General features: G+C 41.1%; 1 protein-coding gene across 2 annotated transcripts in view; it reads left to right on the forward strand.

Moving 5' to 3' along the window:
* The first annotated feature begins 4,974 nt into the window (after positions 1 to 4,974).
* Positions 4,975 to 26,548, forward strand: part of sema4ba (sema domain, immunoglobulin domain (Ig), transmembrane domain (TM) and short cytoplasmic domain, (semaphorin) 4Ba) — a 150,119-nt gene continuing 128,545 nt past the window's right edge. Inside the window, exon 1 of one of the 2 annotated variants that reach the window (XM_058388235.1) lies at positions 4,975 to 5,225. The gene's annotated coding sequence lies outside the window, so the exon portion shown is untranslated. The remainder of the gene's footprint in view (positions 5,226 to 26,548) is intronic. The other variant, XM_058388236.1, reaches the window with a different exon arrangement.

Genomic DNA, 26,548 nt, shown 5'->3' on the forward strand with positions numbered 1-26,548 from the left:
GACTTTGTTTATTCGCTACAATCTGATAATGGTCAGATACCATTAATAAATCCTGCTTCCTACAAATACTCAGTTGTTCTAGTGTCGGGTTTAGAACAAAGTCCTGCAAACTGAAAGCCTCCATCACAAAGAAGAGTTAACTAGGCACAAGATCCCTACCGCGTACACGCGCACTTTACGCACCAACGTCAATTGCCACCAACATACACAAAATGATCACCATTCCAGGTATCACGAAATTGATTATCCCGGACGACCCCCCATTAAATGTTACGACCTCAAGATGGTAGGTCTAAGGGTACCAGGACATTTAAGTGGTGACACATTTAAGTGAGGTTGGTAGCAATTGACAGCTGAACCACCGTATTGCAAGGATAATAAGAGTTTATTTTATTGTTTACGGCAGAGTCAGAACAAAAAAACATGAATAGATAGGTCTACAATAATTTATCCTCCAACCGGAAGGGAAATGAGAGGATCCACAGCGGCGCCAAATGAAAGAAAGAAATATAACAAAACAAAACTAACTCGCCAAAATACTCTAACCTATCTAGGAAAATAAAAGGGAGAAGAAAAGGTCTTCGGCGTTTCCACGCCCTATCTAAACTACTCTAACCCAAAACTAACCCAAAACAAAACATACAGGGAGTGGCGCTTGCTCCTATTCTAGTGTCTCTATACAAAATCACTTTCCTACGTGTAGCACAATCAGTTACCAGTAACTTTCTATCCTCTTTTCCCGGCGGTAGATCAGAGTGAAGTGAAGTGAGGTAGGCAAGGGAGAGAGCAAGGAAAAACAAGAGAGAGGAGAGAGAGTGAGCTTCCACACAGGCGTCTCTTAAACTGACACAGATCTCAGGGATTGGCAGCGAACGCGGTGACGTCACACAGGTTAATGATGATAGATGTCTCCGCTGACGACTGGGATTCCAAGGGGGTGGGGAACCTAAGAGGCGATGAGAGCAGGAAGAGATAGAAAGAGAAAAGAACACCGGCACAACCTTGGGCCGTAACAGCCTAGCTTGCAGTCTCCGCTCTAATTCATCCCAAAGTTGTTCTATCAGGTCGAGACCAGTCAAGTTCCTCCACAATAAACTCGCTCACCCCACACCATAATCCCCCCTCCACCAAACTTTACACTCAGTCATCCATTGGATTGCCAGACAGAGAAGCATGATTCCTCACTCTAGAAAACACATCTCCTTTGTTCTAGAGTCCAGTGGCAGCATGCTTTAAACCACTGCATTTGATGCTTTCCATTGCACTTGGTGAAGTAAGGCTTGAATGCAGCTGCTCAGCAATGAAAACCCATTTCATGAAGCTCTCTACACACTGTTCTTGAGCTAATCTTAAAGCCACACAAAGTTTGGAGGTCTGTAGCTATTGATTCTGCAGAAAGTTCCCGACTTCTGCACACTGTTTTCCCATTTCAGTCCAATGCTCACTGGTTTTGATAACTTTGTCCTTTCACCTAGGTCTCCAACAGATTTCAAGAACCCTTGATGGACATACCTTCACCTTTTTTACTGCATGCTTTCAGGTAAATTAAAATGCAGGTTGTTATTTCAGGTTTCATTTCAGTACCATTTTTGAATGCACATACAAGAAAGGAAATGGCAAATGGGGGATTATTTTAAGTTGTGCAGAAAAAAATCTAGGTAATACTCTGTGCAATTTTCTCAGCAAATAGGGAAAAATACCTGTGCTGTTACAGTTGCAACATTATTTAATACTGTTTGTCTGAGTGTATTCAGTGCCTCTCAGTGGCTGTTTTTCTTTGTAGTGATGTCACAGGAAGTAGGCTTATACAGACTAGATGACCATATGGCTGCTTTGGTTACAATCTCTAGCTATCTGTCGACATCCTACCTGTATTGTATTTTTTATTGGTTAATTGATTTATATACGTATATGGAGACTAAGATTTGGTTATTTGTAACACTTGTAAAAATTTAATGTTAACTGTCACACTACACAGTTATATAAGCTTCACATCTAAGCACAGCAATCTCAGTTGTAATTTGTTTATTGAAGGAAAAGAGCACAACATGCATTGTTAATGTAAGATTGTTTTTATTTCAGTTTCACCCTTTCTAAAGCCTGTGGACTAGCATCTAATGTCTTCAGAGTCGTGGTTGACATTTACAGTGTGAATAGGAGGCAGTATAATACTTAAATGGCCAATCCATATGGAAAAATAGTAGCTGTTGCTAGTATGCCATGCATATGTTATATATAAGCATTCCTAGAGAGATGGATTCTGAGACCCAGAGCATCTCCACAAAAATCTCCCCCATTTAAATGCTGCTTCAAATTAATGGCTTTTCTGCTACATTTGATATAAGTCCTACTCACTTTTAATACAATTCAGAAACATCTTAGATGTGGGCTGTGATGTAAATGATGTAAATTAATTTTGGTTTTAATTTAACAAGATAAAATCACAGTAATTGTGCCATAAACTACCTATGTCTTATTTTATAAATCCTGATGTACTTTACTTCTTCCTGCATTAAACATTCAGTAGGTTTCTTTCCTAGATCTCACTTACTATGATTGTAGTGTAGCTGTTTGGCTAGTATCATTCAGACAGAACTGGGAAAATGAATGATTCCAAGTGGCTAATATTGTTATCAGCATAACGTATCTGTCAGGGTACAAGAAATGTATGCATTAAGACATACACTATGTTGCCAAAAGTATTCGCTCACCTGCCTTGACTCGCATATGAACTTAAGTGACATCCCATTCCTAATCCATAGGGTTCAATGTGACGTCAGTCCACCCTTTGCAGCTATAACAGCTTCAACTCTTCTGGGAAGGCTGTCCACAAGGTTTAGGAGTGTGTTTATGGGAATTTTTGACCATTCTTCCAGAAGCGCATTTGTGAGGTTACACACTGATGTTGGACAAGAAGGCCCGGCTCTCAGTCTCTGCTCTAATTCATCCCAAAGGTTTTCTATCGGGTTGAGGTCAGGACTCTGTGCAGGCCAGTCAAGTTCATCCACACCAGCCTCTGTCATCCATGTCTTTATGGACCTTGCTTTGTGCACTGGTGCACAGTCATGTTGGAAGAGGAAGGGGCCAGCTCCAAACCGTTCCCACAAAGTTGGGAGCATGGAATTGTCCAAAATGTCTTGGTATGCTGAAGCATTCAGAGTTCCTTTCACTGGAACTAAGGGGCCAAGCCCAGCTCCTGAAAAACAACCCCACACCATAATCCCCCCTCCACCAAACTTTACACTTGGCACAATGCAGTCAGACAAGTACCGTTCTCCTGGCAACCACCAAACCCAGACTCGTCCATCAGATTGCCAGATGGAGAAGCGCGATTCGTCACTCCAGAGGACGCGTCTCCACTGCTCTAGAGTCCAGTGGCGGCGTGCTTTACACCACTGCATCCGACGCTTTGCATTGCACTTGGTGATGTATGGCTTGGATGCAGCTGCTCGGCCATGGAAACCCATTCCATGAAGCTCTCTGCGCACTGTTCTTGAGCTAATCTGAAGGCCACATGGAGTTTGGAGGTCTGTAGTGATTGACTCTGCAGAAAGTTGGCGACCTCTTCGCACTATGCGCCTCAGCATCCACTGACCCCGCTCCGTCAGTTTACATGGCCTACTACTTCGTGGCTGAGTTGCTGTCGTTCCCAAACACTTCCACGTTCTTATAATACAGCTGACAGTTGACTGTGGAATATTTAGGAGCGAGGAAATTTCACGACTGGATTTGTTGCACAGGTGGCATCCTATCACAGTTCCACGCTGGAATTCACTGAGCTCCTGAGAGCGACCCATTCTTTCACAAATGTTTGTAAAAACAGTCTGCATGCCTAGGTGCTTGATTTTATACACCTGTGGCCATGGAGGTGATTGGAACACCTGATTCTGATTATTTGGATGGGTGAGCGAATACTTTTGGCAATATAGTGTGTGTGTTCTGGCACATAGGTGGTTGAATGAACTTCCCCAAGTAAAAAGTACAATTATACTATAACAAAGTTGTATAACAGAGGATTCACCTATCCATCCAGTACATCCATTGCTTATCCTACTGGGTCATGGGCAACCTCTAAACCTGAGCAGCTGGAGTAAACCCAGAGGCATGGGGAGATCTAATCATTTTGGTGAATGGAATAAAATGATTTGAGTAATGGGAGTCACCTGAAATTACCAGTACTATTTTTTTTGTTTGTTATGATGCTAATGCAAGAATTAAGTAAGAAAATGTTACTGACTGTATTATTATTATTATTATTATTATTAACATATAATATTATACACACCTGCATAAAGCATATTTTAACAATCTTCTCCGTTATTATTATTATTATTATTATTATTATTATACTATTTACTATGACTTTTACTTAATTTGACTAATTTTTAGACTTATTTTTAGTTGAGATTAGATTATAGTTACTTTTTAATAGAGAAGCTAAGTTTTGAACTTAAAGCATACTGAAGATTTTACTAAACATTATTACTGCTGTAGAAAAAAAAATACAGAATGTTAATCAGATCAACAGCTAACGGCGGAACAATTGCGGAATATTGTTTCCGCCCGACAGGACTATGAAAGCACAAGGGTTAGCCAATAGAATTAGCTAAACTCAAAATGAACTAGACACGGATACGGTTTTCATAAAGCATATTTTCCCACAGTAACTCGGCTATTTTTAAGATTAGCTTTTGTGGAACCGAAAGTGACGGAATTTAGCCGAGCATGTTGAAATAAAGCTTATCGAGGTACCTCCTATCGTGGAATACCCCCCTGGTCTTCTCAATGTAAATCCTTAAAGTATCCCTTATATATATATATATATATATATATATATATATATATATATATATATATATATGTATATGTGTGTGTGTGTGTGTGTGTATGTATGTGTGTGTGTGTGTAAAGCAATCTTTCCCTGTGTTTTCCGCCCTTCCACCCTTCTCCCTGTCACCTACGTTCCTTGTCTTTTGTGTAAGGGGAGGGGCAGTGCAGCGTGTCAGTTACTCGCCACACATATGTTTGCAACGTGCTCTAAACTGCATTCGACATTTAGCTCAGTTAACCGTAGGGAAACCTGTTCTCTCCTGCCACATTTAAGGATATTTGTTACGTGCCTGGCTTTCATATCCGAACAGCAAACACGGAATTCAGATTTTATCTCTCATCGGCTTTGAATAATGCGCTGTAAAGCAAGCCTGGACAAGAGTGAGTCCTCACTGGTTCGTACAGATTGTTATATTGTTTCATTAAATTGCTAGCTGTTAATGATTAATTCTGAACTGCTGGATGTTTGCTTAGTGTGTAAAACGGGAGTTTACAATACTGGTCTCGTCCTGTCGTGGAAGTTATGGCTTTGTTTACGTGTGGTGTCATTAGGGGAAGGGGCAGGTGGAGACTCCATGAGACTCCACTCTGCAGCAAGACCTTATCCGTATGTTATCCGTACCAACACCCGCCCTGTAGCTTTTTAAAAATAACAGAGTAGGTCTGTGTTACTGAAAAGAAGACTGAACACACACACACACACACACACACACACACACACACACTCACACTGCGGCATTTCAAGTTAATTACAAATTCTGATACATTAGCAAATTACAGCTAAGAATTTCTGTTGATTATTTGTATTTGGAAGTAGTGCTTTATAGGGAATTGTGTCAACTGCATAGCTAGGAAAATGTTACGACTGTTAATCCCTAAACACCTCCAGATAAAGACTTTTTATTGTTCATTCTAGTGCTAGATTGGTCAACTGTGGTCTGTAAACAAAAAGAATAACTTAAAAAAGAAGTGAAAAATAATGATGAATTAATTAGTTTATTATATTATAATATATATATGTTTGATTTACTGAACTTACTGGCAAGCTTTCTATCCTGTATCTAGTGTACTGATTAAGCTAACAATGCAGGTTCTTTATTAGGGGTTATCTTGATCTCTGTAGTAAATTTACAGCATATGAATGTCTCCTGTTCCATGTTTTTCCTAGACTTTTTTCTCACTTTCCCCTGCCTTTTCTTCTTTTAAAAGCATATGACCTCTATTTGCCTTTTTTCTTGTATTCACACTAGAATAAAAATTAGAGTATAAGATTGAGCCACAGCACTTAGGGTAAACATACCTATTAAGCTCATCAAATCTACATTGAGACAAATATTTAGAATGCAAGACATTGATTTCAGTTGGAAACATTATGTTAAAATAAAATTTTAATAAAATATAAATCTAATTAATCAATATTAAATTAAAATCTAATTCATTAAATTCATAAAGTCTGGCTATGCTTAATGGGTACATTTTTGCACCCTTTAAGCCTACCCCTGTTCGAAATAAGCTCACAACACATTTTATTAAAAATTCTTGTTTAATTTAAACCTTCATTAAAAAATAAGTTTTATTTGGAGATTCAATGAAAAAAAATCTTCTGAATTCAAATCACAAGCTGTTAAATGTGTTTAATTTTTCACGGTTGCGCAAGACTCATATAGCTACTGGTCAGATATGACAGGATTCTGATGGCTCTCTTTTAGTACAGTCAACATGACTTTTATCTTTTGGCAGATAACTATATATAATTTGGCATGAACTTGATTTTGTCATCAAGGCTGTTAAAAATTCATAAGTGTAATAATTTAAAGATTAACTCAAAGTGACAGTTATCAGTGAATATTTAAAGTCTGTTTATGATTTTGTTTTTGGTTTATGTTCCAGTTTATGGCATTCTGTGTAAGTGAGCCTAAAGGGAGCAGACTGTTATGTCTGTCCCAGACATCAAGTAGGGTAGTAAATATATATGTATCTGAGCTCAAAGATTGTCAGCCTCAGGAAAAAGCTCTGATACTACCCTCTTATGGGGTTAACACTCCCTGTGTTGATCTTGTGTAGATCATCTCACTTACCATTAAAATGACCAGTACAGTATTTGGTGTTTCTGTTTCTGTACAGTCTGCTCCCTTTAGGCTCACTTACACAGAATGCCATAAACTGGAACATAAACCAAAAAAAAAAATCATAAACAGACTTTAAATATTCACTGATAACTGTCACTTTGAGTTAATCTTTAAATTATTACACTTATGAATTTTTAACAGCCTTGATTTGGTGTATATATATATATATATATATATATATATATATATATATATATGTGTGTATGTGTGTACAGTATCTCACAGAAGTGAGTACACTTCTCACATTTTTGAAAATATTTTATTATATCTTTTCATGTGACAACACTGAAGAAATGACACTCTGCTACAATGTACAGTAGTGAGTGTACAGCCTGTATAACAGTGTAAATTTGCTGTCCCCTCAAAATAACTCAACACACAGCCATTAATGTCTAAACCGTTGGCATGTGACTCGTTAGTGTTACGAGGTCTCAGGTGTGAATGGGGAGCAGGTGTGTTAAATTAGAGTGTGAGAGCAATAACACCACTCATACTGGTCACTGGAAGTTCAACATGCCACCTCATGGCAAATAACTTTCTGAGGACCTGAAAAAAAGAATTGTTGCTCTACATAAAGATGGCCTAGGCTATAAAAAGATTTCCAAGACCCTCCAAGACGACCACTGCCTTGCTAAAGAAGCTGAGGGTAAAGGTGATGGACTGGCCAAGCATATCTTTAGACCTAAATCCTATTGGTGAACTCCATGCCCAAGAGGGTTAAGGCAGTGCTTGAAAATAATGGTGGCCACACAAAATATTGACACTTTGGGCCCAATTTGGACATTTCCACTTACGGGTGTACTCACTTTTGTTGCCAACAGTTTAGACATTAATATCTGTGTGTTGAGTTATTTTGAGGGGACAGCAAATTTACACTGTTATACAGGCTGTACACTCACTACTTTACATTGTAGCAGTGTGTCATTTCTTCAGTGTTGTCACATGAAAAGATATAAAATATTTACAAAAATGTGAGGGGTGTACTCACTTCTGTGAGATACTGTGTGTGTGTGTGGGGGTGTGTGTGTGTGTATACAGGTGCGTGTGCACATGGGGAACTTGGGAACACATGGCACCAGGATGCACTATGGGCAGAAGGCAAGCCGGCGGAAGCAGTGTCATGCTTTTGGTAGTGTTCTGCCGGGAAACCTTAGGTCCTGCCATCCATGTGGATGTTACTTTGGCACATACCATTTGCCTAAGCAGTGTTGCTGATCATGTACACCCTTTCATAGAAACGGTATTCCTTGATGGCTGTGGCCTCTTTCAGGATAATGCACCATGCCACAAAATGAAAATGGTTCAGGAATGGTTTGATGAGCACAACAAGGTGTTGACTTGGCCTTCAAATTCTCCAGATTTCAATTCAGTCAAGCATCTGTGGGATGTGCTGGACAAAGTCTGATCTATGGAGAACCCACCTTGCATCTTACAGGACTTACAGGATCTGCTGCTAACATCTTGGTGCAAGATACCACAGCACAACTTCAAGGATCTAGTTGAATCCATGCCTTGACAGTTCAGGGCTGTTTTGATAGCAAAAGGGGACCAACACAATATTAGGCAGGTGTTAATAATGTTATGGCTGATCGGTGTATCTATACTGATATGGACTGGGTATTGTATTAGGAACGAAAGGATGTCACATCGTTTGATGGAAATCAAAATGATCAACCTACAGAGGGCTGAATTCAAAGACACCCTGAAATGGTACTCAGTTGTTTGTATGGCCCCCATGCGATTTTATGCATGCCTGACAATGTTAGGACGTGCGCCTAATGAGACGACGGATGGTGTATTTCCTCCCAGATCTGGACCAGGGCATCACTGAGCTCCTGGACAGTGTGAGGTTCAACCTCATGTCCTAGAGGTGTCCTATTGGATTTAGGTCAGGCGAGCATCCTCCAGAAACTGCCTGCATACTTATGCCACATGAGCCTGGGCATTGTCATGCACCAAGAGGAACCCAGGATCCACTGCACCAGCGTAGGGTCTGACGATGGGTCCAAGGATTTCATCCCTATACCAAATGGCAGTCAGGCTGCCATTGTCTAGCCTGAAGAGGTCTGTGTGTTCCTCCATGAATATGCTTTCCCAGACCATCACTGACCCACCACCAAACTGGTCATGCTGATCAATGTTACAGGCAGCATAATGTTCTCCATGGCTTCTCCAGACCCTTTCACATCTATCACATGGGCTCGGGGTGAACCTGCTCTCATTTGTGAAAAGCACAGGGCCCCAGTGATGGATTTGCCAATTCTCATGTTTAACGGCAGATGCCAGTAGAGCTTCACGGTCCCGGGCAGTGAGCACAGGGGCACAGGGCTGTCTCCTAGAATATCCTCCATGCTCTTGAGACTGTGCTGTGAGACACAGCAAACTTTTTGGCAATGGCACGGGTCCAGGTATCACTTTATGCTACCAGTAGTGACACTGACTCTAGCCAAATGCAAAACTATTTAATTCAATTTATTTTGTATAGTGCCTTTTACAATGAACATTGTCTCAAAGCAACAAAGAAGACAAAAGAAGAGAAACGGAGAAAGGGGAGAGGAAAATATATAACTAAATAACTAGAAATAAGAATAAATTATTAAATTAAATTATTAAACTATTTTATTTTATCCCAAATGAGCAAGCCTGTGGTGATGGTGGCAAGGACAAACTCCCTGTAATGATATGAGGAAGAAACCTTTAGAGGAACCAGGCTCAGAAGGGAACCCATCCTCATTTGGGTGACACTAAACCAGGGGTAGGCAAGTTCGGTCCTAGAGAGCTGCAGCCCTCAGATTTCAGCTCCAGCCCTGTCTGGAGCCTTAGTGATCCTGAAGACGTTGATTAGCTTGTTCAGGTGTGTTTGTTTAGGATTGGAGCTGAACTGACCAGATCAATAACCCAGGAGTTTAATTGACTTGATGGTATACTCTGATTAAAAAGTGTATTTTTATATATACACTATATTGCCAAAAGTATTCGCTCACCTGCCTTGACTCGCATATGAACTTAAGTGACATCCCATTCCTAATCCATAGGGTTCAATATGACGTCGGTCCACCCTTTGCAGCTATAACAGCTTCAACTCTTCTGGGAAGGCTGTCCACAAGGTTTAGGAGTGTGTTTATGGGATTTTTTGACCATTCTTCCAGAAGCGCATTTGTGAGGTCACACACTGATGTTGGACGAGAAGGCCTGGCTCTCAGTCTCCGCTCTAATTCATCCCAAAGGTGTTCTATCGGGTTGAGGTCAGGACTCTGTGCAGGCCAGTCAAGTTCATCCACACCAGCCTCTGTCATCCATGTCTTTATGGACCTTGCTTTGTGCATTGGTGCACAGTCATGTTGGAAGAGGAAGGGGCCAGCTCCAAACTGTTCCCACAAAGTTGGGAGCATGGAATTGTCCAAAATGTCTTTGTATGCTGAAGCATTCAGAGTTCCTTTCACTGGAACTAAGGGGCCAAGCCCAGCTCCTGAAAAACAACCCCACACCATAATCCCCCCTCCACCAAACTTTACACTTGGCACAATGCAGTCAGACAAGTACTGTTCTCCTGGCAACCGCCAAACTCAGACTCGTCCATCAGATTGCCAGATGGAGAAGCGCGATTCGTCACTCCAGAGAACGCGTCTCCACTGCTCTAGAGTCCAGTGGCGGCGTGCTTTACACCACTGCATCCGACGCTTTGCATTGCACTTGGTGATGTATGGCTTGGATGCAGCCGCTCGGCCATGGAAACCCATTCCATGAAGCTCTCTGCGCACTGTTCTTGAGCTAATCTGAAGGCCACATGAAGTTTGGAGGTCTGTAGCGATTGACTCTGCAGAAAGTTGGCGATCTCTTCGCACTATGCGCCTCAGCATCCGCTGACCCCGCTCCGTCAGTTTACGTGGCCTACCACTTCGTGGCTGAGTTGCTGTCGTTCCCAAACACTTCCACTTTCTTATAATACAGCTGACAGTTGACTGTGGAATATTTAGGAGCGAGGAAATTTCACGACTGGATTTGGTGCACAGGTGGCATCCTATCACAGTTCCACGCTGGAATTCACTGAGCTCCTGAGAGCGACCCATTCTTTCACAAATGTTTGTAAAAACAGTCTGCATGCCTAGGTGCTTGATTTTATACACCTGTGGCCATGGAAGTGATTGGAACACCTGATTCTGATTATTTGGATGGGTGAGCGAATACTTTTGGCAATATAGTGTGTGTATATATATATATATATATATATATATATGTGTGTGTATGTATATTTATATATATATATATATATATATATATATATATATATATATATATATATATATATATATATATATATATATATACACAGCTCTGGAAAAAAAAAACAAGAGACCACTGCAAAATAATGAGTTTGTTTTTTCTTACAGGTGCAGGTATTGGTGATATGAACTTTTTTGTTTCATTTTTTGTGAACTGCTGACAATATTTCTCCTAAATTCAAAATATAACTATTGTTATTTAGAGTGTATATTCAAAGGAAATGACAACACATCAAAATAACCCAAGATCATGCAGTATTTGCAGATCTTTAATAACTCAAATAATTTGTAAACAAATTATGTTCATGCTTTGGCTAAATAAAATTAAGAAATCAGTATTTGAGTATTTCTTTTTTTTTTCCATAGTATATATTCCCATGACCACCAAGCTGCCACTGCTGGGCCCTTAAGCAAGGCCCTTAACCCTCAATTGCTCAATGTATAAATATGTCACCTTTTAATTTTGTTGGGCTGGCATAGAGGGGTGGTCATGTTCACTTTTTAAATAGATACGTCAAGTTCCCACTGTTAAAGGAAGTCGCTTGGTATTAGGTGCTGGTAGCCAGTAATGTGGGGTTTGGCAGAATACATTTCATATTCAGAATATGAAAAAAATCTGTTATTTTGCTGTGGGGACATCACATTAGCTTATAAGAAAGCTAGTCTCTGTCACACTAATTTTGAAACCTGCTGACCTGTATCAACTTCACAGTTGGCAGTGAGCAAACCTTTACTCTCTCATATTGTGTGTGTGTGTGTGTGTGTCTAAGTGAGTGAGTGTCTTGCTGAATATAGGATATAGTGTCCTAATACAGAGCTTCCCACAGGTGTGGGATAAACTTGGAGCAGTAGCTGGGGGAAAGGCTGGCATTACCTTCCAGCACAAAAAACTGTGCGTGATAGACAACAAATAATGTGTGACCTTAATGCAATATTTGGATTTATTGAATATTTTTTATTAATTTCACATAATATGTTTCACAGGTCCATCCCCCAACCCCCCTTTTCAACTACCCACATAGGAAAAGTAAGACAAAGATTAAGCGTAGTTACTTGTGGTGCTGTGCATCTCTCTTCCTAACTGATTACTCATTATTCTATCTGATTTGTATACATTTCACTTAGCTTGATGGTATACTGTTTTGTTATTACAGTAATACTAACTTGTGAATGAACAGATACGTCTGCATTGTTGTCTGTTACCATGACAATAGAGGTGCACCCACTGATACCCTTTCAGGCATACAACCAGTATATTTAAGCAGCATACCAGCGAGCTGTACATGCACACAAAAGTGTGGACAAACTAAACAAATGATCAAATCAGATAAACTAATTAGTCAAACTAGAGAGGAATTCTTACATTTTATCTCAGTGATAGCTTTTGCTACCTCGAGTTTCAAAAGTGACTGTTATTTGTATAGTAAAGATCTTTGACTACTGTCATGATATTTGTCTTGGACACCAGAGTGAGCTAGCAGTTTCTGTCATGTCTCATGGATATCACTTCAGACAGAAGACGGGTTACAAAACCACCAAATGTAAAAGAAAACAAGTTGTCAAAGTACAGGCTTGTTAGGTCTGATTCAGTTCACATTTTGACAAATTTCTCCAGACTTTGGAATGTGTGCCCGGGGTGTTGTTGGTCTGGCTGTGATTTTACCTCCTTTCACACATTTGCCCAGTGCAGCCTTTTTGTAGCTTGAAAAGCTATAAGAGTGGGGAAAAACTCAAAATGCATTTCTCCCTTCTGTCCCTGGCTGCACTGAATGAGTAAGGTGTTAAGTTATGGCACGGATAAAGATGCATTTGGCTCACTCTGTATGTCACTTAGTTGGAGCTTAGTATGTTACTGCTGGAGGAGGGTGCTGTATCACCCCCTTCGCATGTTGTGTCAGTGCAGATCTACGGAACCTTCTTGCAGCAGAACCTGGATTGGGCCCTCGAACCGCCTTTGCTTCCAGTGGCAACTCCTGTTATCCAGGGCTGGCTCTAGGCATGGGCAGGCTAAGACCACCCAAACATCTGTCTTGCCCACCCAATCAAAATTTGGTAAAGACAGGTATACAAATACATTTTTATTTTTATTTTGTATGATTTGTGATTTGATAAAAGCAGTCTGAGGTGGGCTGTGTGTTGAAAAGTTTGAAGAAGGGGTGTAGAAAGCCCCGACCAATCACAACGCAAAACCAAACAGTTTCCCGTTTTTGATTGGCTGTAAGTAACGGCGCGGTCTACACTCGCAAGGCGAGGCGGCTTGCCGGTCTGTCAAGGATTACGGAGAAGCTGACACGCAATTCATAAAGTGTGAAAGTATTTGCTTCCAAATGCAATGCATCGATTTTTGGTTCCTTTAAAAAAGCCTGTTAGTGGCTCCAGCAACAGTGTGCCCTCTGTTGCTTCAAAAAATCCATCATCCCCAGCTCCCATGTCAGAAAAAATTCTGACTCCCTCCACCGCAGTCCCCCAAAATCATGCTGCTGGTGGAAGCGAAACAATGGACCTTAACTTGCACACACCATCCCAGCCATTATTAAGCAGCTACCCTAAACGAGCATTTGGGTCCATATCACGGTCATTAATGCTGGATGGTACCGCTCACGATGATGGCTGGAATACAGTGTATTGCAGGACACATGCTTTTGTTTCCCCTGTCACAAATTCGGTGTCACTAGTGAGAGAGATTTAGTGTTTTTTTACCTCGCATGGTTACACAAATTGGAAAGCAGCACTGGAACGCGACAGGGGTTTGGAAAAGCATGTATCCAGTCAATGTCATGTACAGTCTATGGCTACATGGTCAGAATTAAAATGTAGGGAGGCACCTGGGGAAACTATAGACTGCATGCTAGTGGGCAAAACACTGCTGGAAAAAAACAGGTATTATGTCAAAAGCATTGGAGATGTGGTTAAATTTCTCTGTGTTAATGAGCAAGTACTGCGTGGAACAACAAAAACCACTTCAATGATACATCTGCAGGCCTCTTTCTTAATTTGTTTGAATACACTTTAGAAAAGGATGCATTTCTGGCTGATATAGTGAATGGTATACCAAAACATGCAAAGTATAATTCTAAGGACATTCAGAATGAAATCACTGAAACACTTGCGGATATGGTTCGTTCATAGATTAAGCACAGATACACTGATGCTGACTCAGCAGGGTTTTGCCTCAAAAGTGATGGGACATGTGACAAGTGTAATGTGGAAAATTTGTCAGTAATTATAAGGTTTGTGTGCAATTCCTTGCCTGAGGAGCATTTGATTGGGTTGCTTGACTTGCACCAACTGGATGCTGAATACAATCCACACAATTATTGAGCTGGTTACTGTGCTGACAGCATAGTTAGTCAGTGCTATGATGGTGCCTCAGTGATGAATGGGGTACGAGGCGGTGTGCAAGCCCTGCTGCAGAACAAGCTTGGTCAGTATATTCCTTACATTCATTGTTATAACCACCAGCTACATTTAGCAGTTGTGCATGCCATCCAGTGTGATCCATGTGGGAAAAAGTTTTTTGACTTTGCCAATTCCCTATATAACTTTTTCCGTCACCACTATGTGGCTGAGAAGTATGATGCTCCTTGTCTTAAACGATTGCTTGAAATTCTATGGACAAGCCATTATGAAGTCACAAAGTGCATTACTGAAAATGAAGATGTGCTTCTCAGTATTCTCTCAAACATTGCAGAGGATGATTTTGCCACCACTGACCTGAGCACTGAAGCAGCAGGCCTTTTAATCCAAATCAAAAGACATTTCTAGTTCGGGTGCTTGGAGTCCTAAAACCAGCTAATGCTATTCTCCAGTCTCAAACAGTGGATGTGTGTAAAGCTGGTGAGATTGCCAGTGCATCCTTGGGGACCCTAAAGGCCATTCGTAGAGATGAGTTTCGGACATATGATGATGTACACCCTATTAAGAGAAGAAGAACGCTGAATAAAAATCTAGATGACAGTGTTGTGTTGTCCACAGTGGGCCATACTGATTGTGAAAAATCTGCAATACTGCCCAGCCAGTCTCTAAAGAGAGCCTTGCTTTCCATTCTCGACAGGGCCATCACTGAAATGGAAAACAGATTTTCCACAAAAAATGTTGACTTGATGAAAACAGCATCTTGTCTTGTGCCTACGTCTAGTGCATTTCTAGATGCCACATTGTTGAGCCCTCTGCATTTGCTTGCTGGTACTGCAGATAGTGTAAGTCTGGAAAATGAAATTCTTGTTGCCAAGCCTATGCTTGCCAAAACATTTTCTTGTGAAACAGACCTGTCAACTTTATGCAAACACCTGCAAAACTACAAAGAAGCCTTTCCAGAGCTAGATAAATTGTATGTAACTGCCCTTGTCATTAGTGTGTCTTCAGCATCATGTAAGAGTTCCTTCTCAACTCCTTCACAGGTTCTGACACCCTTTCGTCGCTGTATGTTACACTCGCAAAAGAGCCACTTAGTGATTTTGACCCATGAGAAGTCTATCACTAGCAGCTTAGATATGGATGAATTTGTTAGGGCATTTGCTAGACAAAAACAGGAGACTGATGCTGTAGATGAGTAGATGATGTATGTATAGTGTATGCTGAATCAGTATTCCTTCAAAATGAACAAAACACTTTAAACACATACACTTAGTAGTAATAGTTTGTGGTGCTAACATACCACTGAAAAGAAAAAAAATGAATCTATCTATTTATCTCTCTCTCTCCATGGTTTTTTTTTAACGTTTACTTAATTTCTTTCTTCAAAATATTACTTGAATATTTAATTTTTAGTTGGCCCAAACTTCACTCCAACTTTACAAAGATTATAGTATTGCCTGAATTTGTGCTGCTTAGTCCAGTCATTAGCCATTCTGAACATTGAAAATAACCCTTCGTTTAACTTTTTTAACCCGACCCCCAAAAATTGCCCACCTGGGATCTCTGTCTGCCCACCCTTCTATGGTTGGCAAGAACTGGGCCTGCTGTTATTTTTGATGTGGACCCAGTCCCTGCAGGTACAGGGGTTGGACAATGAAACTGAAACGCCTGGTTTTAGACCACAATAATTCATTAGTATGGTGTAGGGCCTCCTTTTGTGGCCAGTACAGCATCAATTCATCTTGGGAATGACAGATACAAGTCCTGCACAGTGGCCAGAGGGATTTTGAGCCATTCTTCTTGCAGAATAGTGGCCAGGTCACTACGTGATGCTGGTGCAGGAAAACATTTCCTGACTCGCTCCTCCAAAACACCCCAAAGTGGCTCAATAATATTTAGATCTGGTGACTGTGCAGGCCATGGGAGATGTTCAACTTCACTTTCATGTTCATCAAACCACTCTGTCACCAGTCTTGCTGTGTGTATTGGTGCATTATCATCCTGATACATGGCACCGCCTTCAGGATACAATGTTTGAACCATTGGGTGCACATGGTCCTCCAGAATGGTTCGGTACTCCTTGGCAGTGACGCACCCATCTAGCACAAGTATTGGGCCTAGGGAATGCCATGATATTGCAGCCCAAACCATCACTGATCCACCCCCATGCTTCACTCTGGGCATGCAACAGTCTGGGTGGTACGCTTCTTTGGGGCTTCTCCACACCGTAACTCTCCTGGATGTGGGAAAGACAGTGAAGGTGGACTCATCAGAGAACAATACATGTTTCACATTGTCCACAGCCCAAGATTTTCGCTGCTGGCACCATTGAAACCGACGTTTGGCATTGGCACGAGTGACCAAAGGTTTGGCTATAGCAGCCCAGCCATGTACATTGACCCTATGGAGCTCCTGACAGACAGTTTTGGTGGAAACAGGAGAGTTGAGGTGCACATTTAATTCTGCAGTGAGTTGGGCAGCTGTGGTTTTATGTTTTTTGGATACAATCCGGGTTAGCACCCGGACATCCCTTTCAGACAGCTTCCTCTTGCGTCCACAGTTACTCCTGTTGGATGTGGTTCGTCCTTCTTGGTGGTATGCTGACATTACCCTGGATACCGTGGCTCTTGATACATCACAAAGACTTGCTGTCTTAGTCACAGATGCGCCAGTGAGACATGCACCAACAATTTGTCCTCTTTTGAACTCTGATATGTCACCCATAATGTGTGCATTGCAATATTTTAAGCAAAACTGTGCTATTACTCTGCTAATTAAACCTTCACACTCTGCTCTTACTGGTGGAATGTGCAATCAATGAAGATTGGCCACCAGGCTGGTCAAATTTAGCCATGAAACCTCCAACACTAAATTGGCCAGTGTTTCAGTTTCATTGTCCAACCCCTGTATACAGAGCAACTGTGGATGCAGATGACACAGCATCTTTAACTTTTGAATGTAATGCTGACAGATTTTAGACAAAGTGGCACAGTATCTCACCATGGCGTCTTCACATGCAGCTGTAGAAGGCAGAGGGCATTCACCCTAACAAGATGCCTTGACTCTGTGGGTGAAATGACATATATCAAACCCAAGATAAACTGACACTTACTACAAAGCTTGGTTTACAAATGCTGGCTTGTTGTCACTGATGATAGCTCCTGGAATTCCCCACCTAGGAATAATTTAACTGTGTTTTCACCACAACTCCACCATCCTCTTTAGGGGTAGAGATATTCTTTTCAGCTGAACCGTGGCCCTAGATCCTTTGATTCTCAAATGCTAGCTTTGCCAGTGATGCATGGAGTTACCTCCCTAAAAATCTTGCCTTGTGAAAAAGATAAAGACAGACAGCAACAGCCTCAGTTGTCCAAAGGATATACAAGAAAGTCAACTTTTTTATTTTCAATGGATTTTTATTGCAAAAGTCCTATCTTGCCCTACTGATGCAGTGCAGTGTAAAAAATTAAATGTCATGTAGTTAGTGGCTTCTACACTATGATGTACAATGTGGTATGGCAGCAGGGACCATTCATAAACATACAATACCAAAATGGCAGTTTTCTACCCCTTAAATTAACAGGAAAATTTTCTGACAACAAAAACGTGTTTAACCGTGGAATCATCTAAGGTGCATGTCGGTGGCATGGTGTAGGATTCTATGATAGTAATTTCACCAGCAGCCAATTTTCTGTAAGTCCTAACACAATTATATGAGGGCTTTAAATAAAGCTGATGATTTTTAAAAAGACAGTGTTGCTCCTGAATCTACCAAAAATGTGATGGACTGTCCAGTTATCACTAATGTTACTTGAGGCAATTTTCTATACTCTGGTTCACTTTTATCATACATGGTAAGGGATGGACCATCTGCTTTATGTGCATTAATTTTAGCCCCTATGTGTTTAATAGCAGACATACCTGTCTCACAAGCAATTGGAGATTATGAGTCACCCGGTGTTGTATTGTGATTGTTGTGCAGGCTGGTCTATGACTGGCGTTCACTCCCTTGTCTCCTGCTCTCAATCTGTTTGGGAAAATTGTCATGGCCTTTTGTTTTTAAGCTGGGAGGCACTCACTCATTCCAAGTGGTCATTTTCTAACTTTTTTTGATGAGTGTACTTCTCATGTTGTTCCTTGTGGCACTGATTGTGTCTTTTTGCAAGCTTTGCAAGTTGTAGAATGACTGTCGGAACTAAGCATTGTCACCACATTCCCGATTCTTTCTTTTCTATTTCTATAGTCAGTTGTAGAGTCATTCTGACTGATAAACAACACTGGAACCTTATGAAAGTCTTATTTCAGCACTATTACCATCAGTCAATTGATGGTCTATATTCTTGGACAAATTGCAACAGTTGTGTTTTGAACCCAGTCACATTATCCACAGGACTACAAACATGGGCCATGGCATGAGCTGTGACACTTTGATCTGTTTACAGTCTGAAAACCAGGATGTTTTTCCCCTGGAGCTTCTATCATCTGCAGTTGAAAGTTACCATCCCCATATTCTTCATATTCCTTTTTTTTTTTTACTTTGGAAGATGAATTGATAAATATACTTTGGTAAAAATACTTCAACATACTTTGTAATTTCTCGTAAAAACACTCATCTTTGTGTTGAATCTTTCATGATTGGACCAGGGACCCTGTCTGTGGACAACTGCTCACCCGAAGGGAGGTGAAAAGCCACTTGTGCATCTGTTCCATTACTTACTTAAGTTGGCCACCAAGCATATCCCTTCCCTACGTATATTAAAGTATTGTGGAAATTGTCGTCACATAGACCTTTATACACGGTACAGTATGTAGGTAAATGCTTTTACACTGTGCTTGATATGAAAATAGAGTCAGGAAAAAAAAAAATTCTAAAAATGGAATTAACACTAAGGTAAAAAAAAAAAAAAAAACTAGATACAAATAAGATACAATAAAATAGAATATATAGGGCATATAGGAAAATATGGTTTAATATTGCAACAGAAAAGTAAATAGATAAAAATATAGAACAAGTAGTATCCAAATGCAGTGATTGGTTCTATATATAGTACAGTGATGTGGTATGAATGGAATTTATATGAATATCGAATGTTATATATTTTTGGCTCAGTGTGGATAGTATGCACAGCTGATCTCACCACTCTCTGGAGAGCTTGTCGGTCCTGCTTGGTGCTGTTCCCAAACCAGGCTATGAAAGTCCTTAGTACCTGAGTGGGCAGTTTAAAGTCCTTTAAGTGTCTGAGGTGGTAGAGACAATGCCAGGCCTTCTTCACCACAGTGTTGCTGAAACAGAAACATGACAGGTCTTGCAAGATGTGAACACCTAGGTACTAGAACTTGTCCACTCTCTGCACTGTGCTCCCATTGATCATGAGTGGCTAGCAGTTTCTTTCCTGCTTTGTGTCAAAGTCCACTATCAACTCCTTTATCTTGCTTACATTCAGGAGGAGACTGTACGCCATACAATCATATGTGTACAGTGAGTACCGAGGGGTCTCAGAACATAACCCGATGGGTTCCAGTGCTAATGGTGAAGGAGGATGAGACATGGTTGCCCAACTGTACTGCTTGTGGTCTGTCTATCAGGAAGTTTAAGATCCATTGACACAGGGTCGGGCTAAGTCCCAGGACTTAGAGGTGAGTATGGAGGCTGAACTGTAGTATACAAACAGCATGTTAACATAATTCCCCTTTTTGCTGTCTAGGTGGCTCATAGCTGTATGATGGAGGTGTGCAATGGTGTGCTCAGTAGAGTGGTTAGGATGGTACGCAAACTTCAGTGGGTCCAGGTGTCAGGTAGTGAAGTAGTGATGTCTGTGAAGAAGTGAAGTCTCTGACCAGTCTCTCAAAACACTTCATCACAACGGAGGACATGGCTACTGGGCAAAAGTCCTGAATTCCTTGCCCCTAGATAATAAATGTGTTTTCCGCTCTGGCACTCTCTGTATGCATGCTTCTTGTAGTGCTAATAGCACTGCTAGCATCATTAGTGCTGTGGGCTGCAGCCTTGAAATGAGCGTAAAAGGTGTTTAGCTTGTCCACCAGCAAAGCAACTGCTTCTGAAGGATGAAGGTGTTTTATAGTCCGCCATCATTCTTAGTCCATGCCACAGACTCCTAGAGCCACTGTGCTGAAACCGTGACACTAGTTTCCTCCTATAGCACTACTTCAAAATCCATTTATTTGAGAACATTTATTCTTGAGCACAGTAACAGGATCGGCAGTTGAAGACAATACATTTAGAAACAAAGTCTAAAGACAGACTTTACTGAACTATTTTACTAAACAGGAGCCAAGTAGCACAAACAAAGTTAGTGAACAAAGAGTAAGTTTAGTTGAGAATTAATGAAATCCCATATTTTTAATCAGTGTATGCAGTTTAATAGACCGTGACCTGAATAAACCATCAGGCATTGTGTTTGATTGGTTCATTCTAAAGTTCCCAAGTTATGCTCATTTGCTGGAGTTCTGGTTGATTCCAGAGTGACATCTTGGGAAACCAACCAGGATGTTGAATAGGGTGATTAGCAGACTGGCCAGAGTTGTGCATACAGATTTTAGAAGCGTGTTTAAATTAACAAGAATGGTTAAACAGGATGAAGTGTTGATGAAGAACAAACTAAACTCACAAAGCACAGACTCAGAGTGTAAAGAAAAGAAAAGAAAAGAAGCAAAATAAAAAGAAATGAAGTGAGACTAGCCCACGTTAGACCAAGCTAAACTAGATTGCTGTGCTGTAATTGGACAATTTTTTTTTTTTTTTTTTTCTTCATAAAAAGTACAATATGTTACTTCAAAATGTCGTGGAGTAAAAGTAGAGTCTCTTTTTTTATACTTTAGTAAAGTACAGATACTGGAAAAATATTCTTAAGTACAGTAAAGAATTACATTTACTCCATTAATGCCCACCACTGAACGGGAGTAACTGTTGATGTCACAGAAATGTTGCTTTTAGTGGTGCCAGCAGTGGAAATCTTGGGCACAATATGAAAGTATTGTTCTCTGTCCACTAACTGTCTTTCCCACATAATCAGTGTCACCTAAGCCAAATGTGAGCAGTGTTTCCCACACATTACTTGGGTGGGCTGCCTGCTATATTAATGGCCGTCAAAGTACATTTGGTGACCAGTCAGTGTGGTCCATGTACCTTTTGGTTATTCAATTTTTATTTTCAAAAGCTTTTTAAAAATAAAAACGAGTTTCTATTAACAATTAATGAAGAAAACGTTTTACAGCATCTTTGTGAAACAAAAAAAAAGAAAATCACAAAAGACAACAGCACCTCTATTTGTTTGTTTATTTATTTATTTTGAAATTTTGTTTTGTTCCCTCCATATGGATAAACAGAGAGGATGGTTGGGGGGCTGGATGGATGGATGGATGGATAGATGTATTAAATAGACGATCTAAAGTGGCATGCGAAAGTTTGGTCACCCGTGGTCATAATTTCTGTTAATGTGAACATTCAAGCAAGTGAAAAATGAAATGATCTCCAAAAGGCATGAAGTTAAATATGAAACACTCTTTTGCAATATTTTAAGCAATATCAGTGTATTGTTTTTGTATTCTACAATTTTGTGAAAAAGGGAAAGCAGCACCCTGCAAAAGAATGGGAACCCCAACATTTTCAGCTCTGCTACATCCAGCTCTGACTCCTGTCTCTGTCTCAGTGACACTGTCTCCAACCCATACAGCATGGCCGGTCTCACCACAAGTCTTGTACACCTTCCCCTTGATTCTTGCTGAAATTTTTCTATCACACAGCACTCCCGACACCTTTCTCCACCCATTCCAACCTGCCTGGAACTCGCTTCTTTACCTCTTTCCCACACTGTCCATTACTCTGGACTGTTGACCGCAAGTACTTAAACTCCTGTACCTTCTTTACCTCTTTACCTCTTCTTTACCTCTTACCTTTCACCCTGTAATCTTACTGTTCCACTTCCCTCCCTTTCATTCACACACATGTACTCAGTCTTACTACGACTGACTTTCATTCCTCTTCTCTCCAGCGCAAACCTCCACCTCTCCAGGTTTTCCTCCACCTGCTCCCTGCTCTCACTACAGATCACAATGTCATCTGCAAACATCATTGTCCAAGGAGACTCCTGTCTGACCTCCTCTGACAACTGGTCCATCACCATAGCAAACAGGAAGGGGCTCAGAACGATCCCTGATGCAGTCCCACCTCCACTTTGAACTCCTCTGTCTGACCTACAGCACACCTCACCACTGTCCTGCTCCTCTCATACATGTCCTGCACCACTCCGACATACTTCTCTGCTACTCCTGACTTCCTCGTACAGTACCACAGCTCTTCTCTTGGCACCCTGTCATACGCTTTCTCCAAGTCTACAAACACACAGTGCAACTCTCTCTGACCATCCCTATACACACCCTGACAAAAGTCTTGTCGCCTATCCAAGTTGTAGGAACAACAAATAATAACTTGACTTCTAGTTGATCATTTGGAATCAGAAGTGGCTTATATGAAAGGCAAAGGCCTCTAGATTACGCTTATTTTACCAAAATAAAATCTTATCATGCCGTGATTTTTAATTATTTAATTAGGACAGAAAGGTCAGACTTTACTTAGACAAAAGTCTTGTCACATCTTTAAAGGATTCAACCAATCACAGATTAGAGCATCACCTGTGACAAATACTGTAATTAACACATTCCCAGGTGTGTAGAAGAAGAACCCCAGCACACCCAACCTTCATTTGAAATGCATCCTGACCTGACAGCATGCCAAAGATTCAACCACAGACCAAAGTGTTGATCATCAAGAACCTGAAGACCAAGTCTCCTGCTGAGGTGGCAGACATCTTTAATGTATCTAAACGTCAAGTGGAGAGGATAAGAAAAAGATTTGAAGAAACTGGTGAAGTTCACGACAGGCACAGGTCAGGCAGACCCCGTAAGACAACTGTTCGAGAGGACCGTTTGTTGGTTCGGCAGTCCAGGGCCAGCCCTTTTTCAACTGCAGCAGAGCTACATAACTGGTCACCAGAAACCCCTGTATCTACAAGAACAGTTTGTCACATTCTCTCATGCAGTGGTCTCAGTGGCCGAATTAGTGCTCAGAAACCAGCATAAAACAGAAGACAACTAAAAAAATCGTGTTGCATTTGCCAAGGCCCACAGCTTGCAGGAAGGATGGACTGTGGAAAAGTGGCAGAAGGTTGATTTTTCCGATGAATCATCTATTGAACTGCATCCCAATCGTCGCAAATACTGCAGAAGACATATTGGAACCCACATGGACCCAAGATTCACACAGAAAACAGTCAAGTTCGGTGGAGGAAAACTCATGGTTTGGGGTTACATTCAGTATGGAGGCGTGCGAGAGATCTGCAGAGTGGATGGCAACATCAACAGCCTGAGGTATCCAGACATTCTTGCTGCCTATTACATTCCAAACCACTGGAGAGGGCAAATTCTTCAGCAGGATGGCGCTCCTTCTCATACTTCAGCCTCCACATCAAAGTTCCTGAAAGCAAAGAAGGTCAAGGTGCTCCAGGATTGGCCAGCCCAGTCACCAGACATGAACATTATTGAGCATGTCTGGGGTAAGATGAAGGAGGAGGCATTGAAGATGAAACCAAAGAATCTTGACGCCATTCCAGATGACTTTATTAATAAGTTATTTGAGTCATTGCCGAGACATATGGATGCAGTCCTCCAAGCTCATGGGAGTCATACACAATATTAATTCTTTTTCCACTGCACCATGACTTTATGTTCTGTACTGTACATTATTTCTGTTAAGTGACGAGACTTTTGTCTAAGCAAACTCTGACCTTTCTGTCTTAATTAAATAATTAAAAATCATGGCATGATAAGATTTTATTTTGGTAAAATAAGTGTAATCTAGAGGCCTTTGCCTTTCATATAAGCCACTTCTGATTCCAAATGATCAACTAGAAGTCAAGTTATTATTTGTTGTTCCTACAACTTGAATAGGCGACAAGACTTTTGTCAGGGTGTGTACTTCTCCATCAACATTCTCAGAGCAAAAATTGCATCTGTTGTGCTCTTTCTGGGCATGAAGCCATACTGCTGCTCACAAATTTCCACTACCTTCCTTAACCTAGCTTCCACTACTCTTTCCCATAGCTTCATTGTATGGCTCATCAACTTTATCCCCCTATAGTTGCTGCAACTCTGCACGTCACCCTTATTCTTAAAGATCGGCACTAATACACTTCTTCTCCATTCCTCAGGCATCTTCTCACTCTCTAAAACCCTGTTAAACAAACTCTGCCTAGCTAACCTGTACAAGTCCTTCTCTCCTTCTCTCCCATTTCTTCTTGGCTAACCTCTTCCTCTGAATACTAACCTGAACTTCCTCATTCCACCACCAAGTCTCCTTATCTTCTTTCCTCCTTCCAGATGACACACCCAGCACCTTTCTTCCTGTCTCCCTGATCACTTCTTTTGTAGTTTCCCAGTCATCTGGCAGCACTACCAGACCACCCAGAGTCTCCACTTCTGTCTAAGTTCCTCACAACATTCCTCATTTTTCAGCTTCCACCACTTGGTTTTCTTCTCTATCTCTATCTTTGACCTCTTCTTACAGACCATCAAGGTCATCCTACACACCACCATCCTATGTTGTCTGGCTACACTCTCTCCCACTACCACTTTACAGTCACTAATCTCTTTCAGATTGCCTCTTCTACATAGGATGTAGTCTACCTGTGTTCTCCTACCTCCACTCTTGTAAGTCACTCTATGCTCCTCCCGCTTCTGAAAATAAGTGTTAACCACAGCCATGTCCATCCTCTTAGCAAAGTCCATTACCATCTGTCCTTCAAGGTTCCTTTCCTTAACTCCAAACTTGCCCATCACCTCCTCATCACCTGTGTTCCCCTCACCAACATGTCCATTAAAATCTGCTCCTATCACCACTCTCTCACCCATGGGAATAGTCTCTATCACCTCATCTAATTCACTCCAGAATCTCTATTTCTCTTCTAACTCACAACCTACCTGTGGGCCATAACCACTAACAACATTCAACATCACCTCTTCAACCTCTAACTTCAGACTCATCATCCTGTCCTACACACTCTTCACCTCCAGAAAATTCCTCACAAACTCCTCCTTCAGGACCACACCTACCCCATTTCTCTTACTATCCACACCATAATAAAACAGCTTGAAACTTGCTCCTATACTACGAGCCTTGCTACCCTTCCACCTGGTCTTCTGTAAACACAGTATATCCACCTTCCTTTTCTCCATCATATCAGCTAGCTCTCTACCTTTCCCTGTCATAGTACCAACATTCAGAGTTCCTATTCTCAATCCTACACTCTTACCTTTCCTCTTCTCTCTCTGTCTGCACACTCTCCTCCCTCCTCTACTACTTTGACCAACAGTAGCCCAATTTCCACCAGCGCCCTGTAGGTCAATGGCGCTGATGGCGGTCATTGTTAACCTGGGCCTCGACCGATCCGGTATGAAATTCAGAGTACTGTAATGTTTTACGCCGGATGCCCTTCCTGAAGAAACCCCCTCTATTTATCCGGGCTTGGGACCAGCTCAGAAGTCACTGGACTGTGACCCCATGGCTAGATTACTGACAGAAAAATACTTATGGAAAAAATTAAATAAATCTGCCATGCAATTTACAAAAATCACCTTAGCATAACATGGATATAGAACATGGAGGCACGTTCAGTATGTTACTCACCAGGATAACCTTTTTGCAGCATTTAGTTCTATCCTTTGGCCCCTTAACCTGGTCATATTTGTTTGCACCTTAGCACAGTCATATTCGGTTCACTTCCTATTTTTGGGTCAATTTAGGACCAAATTACTGTCTTGCTGAAATAGAAATTTGTCTGTATTTTGGTCAGCATTTGGTCCGCAAAAAGGAAAATGAGCCAGGCACTATTCAAACAGGCTAAACAATGCATATGTAAAAACACCCAATGGGGA

Source organism: Hemibagrus wyckioides, linkage group LG04, assembly GCF_019097595.1.
Source record: "Hemibagrus wyckioides isolate EC202008001 linkage group LG04, SWU_Hwy_1.0, whole genome shotgun sequence".
Taxonomy (NCBI): Eukaryota; Metazoa; Chordata; class Actinopteri; order Siluriformes; family Bagridae; genus Hemibagrus; species Hemibagrus wyckioides.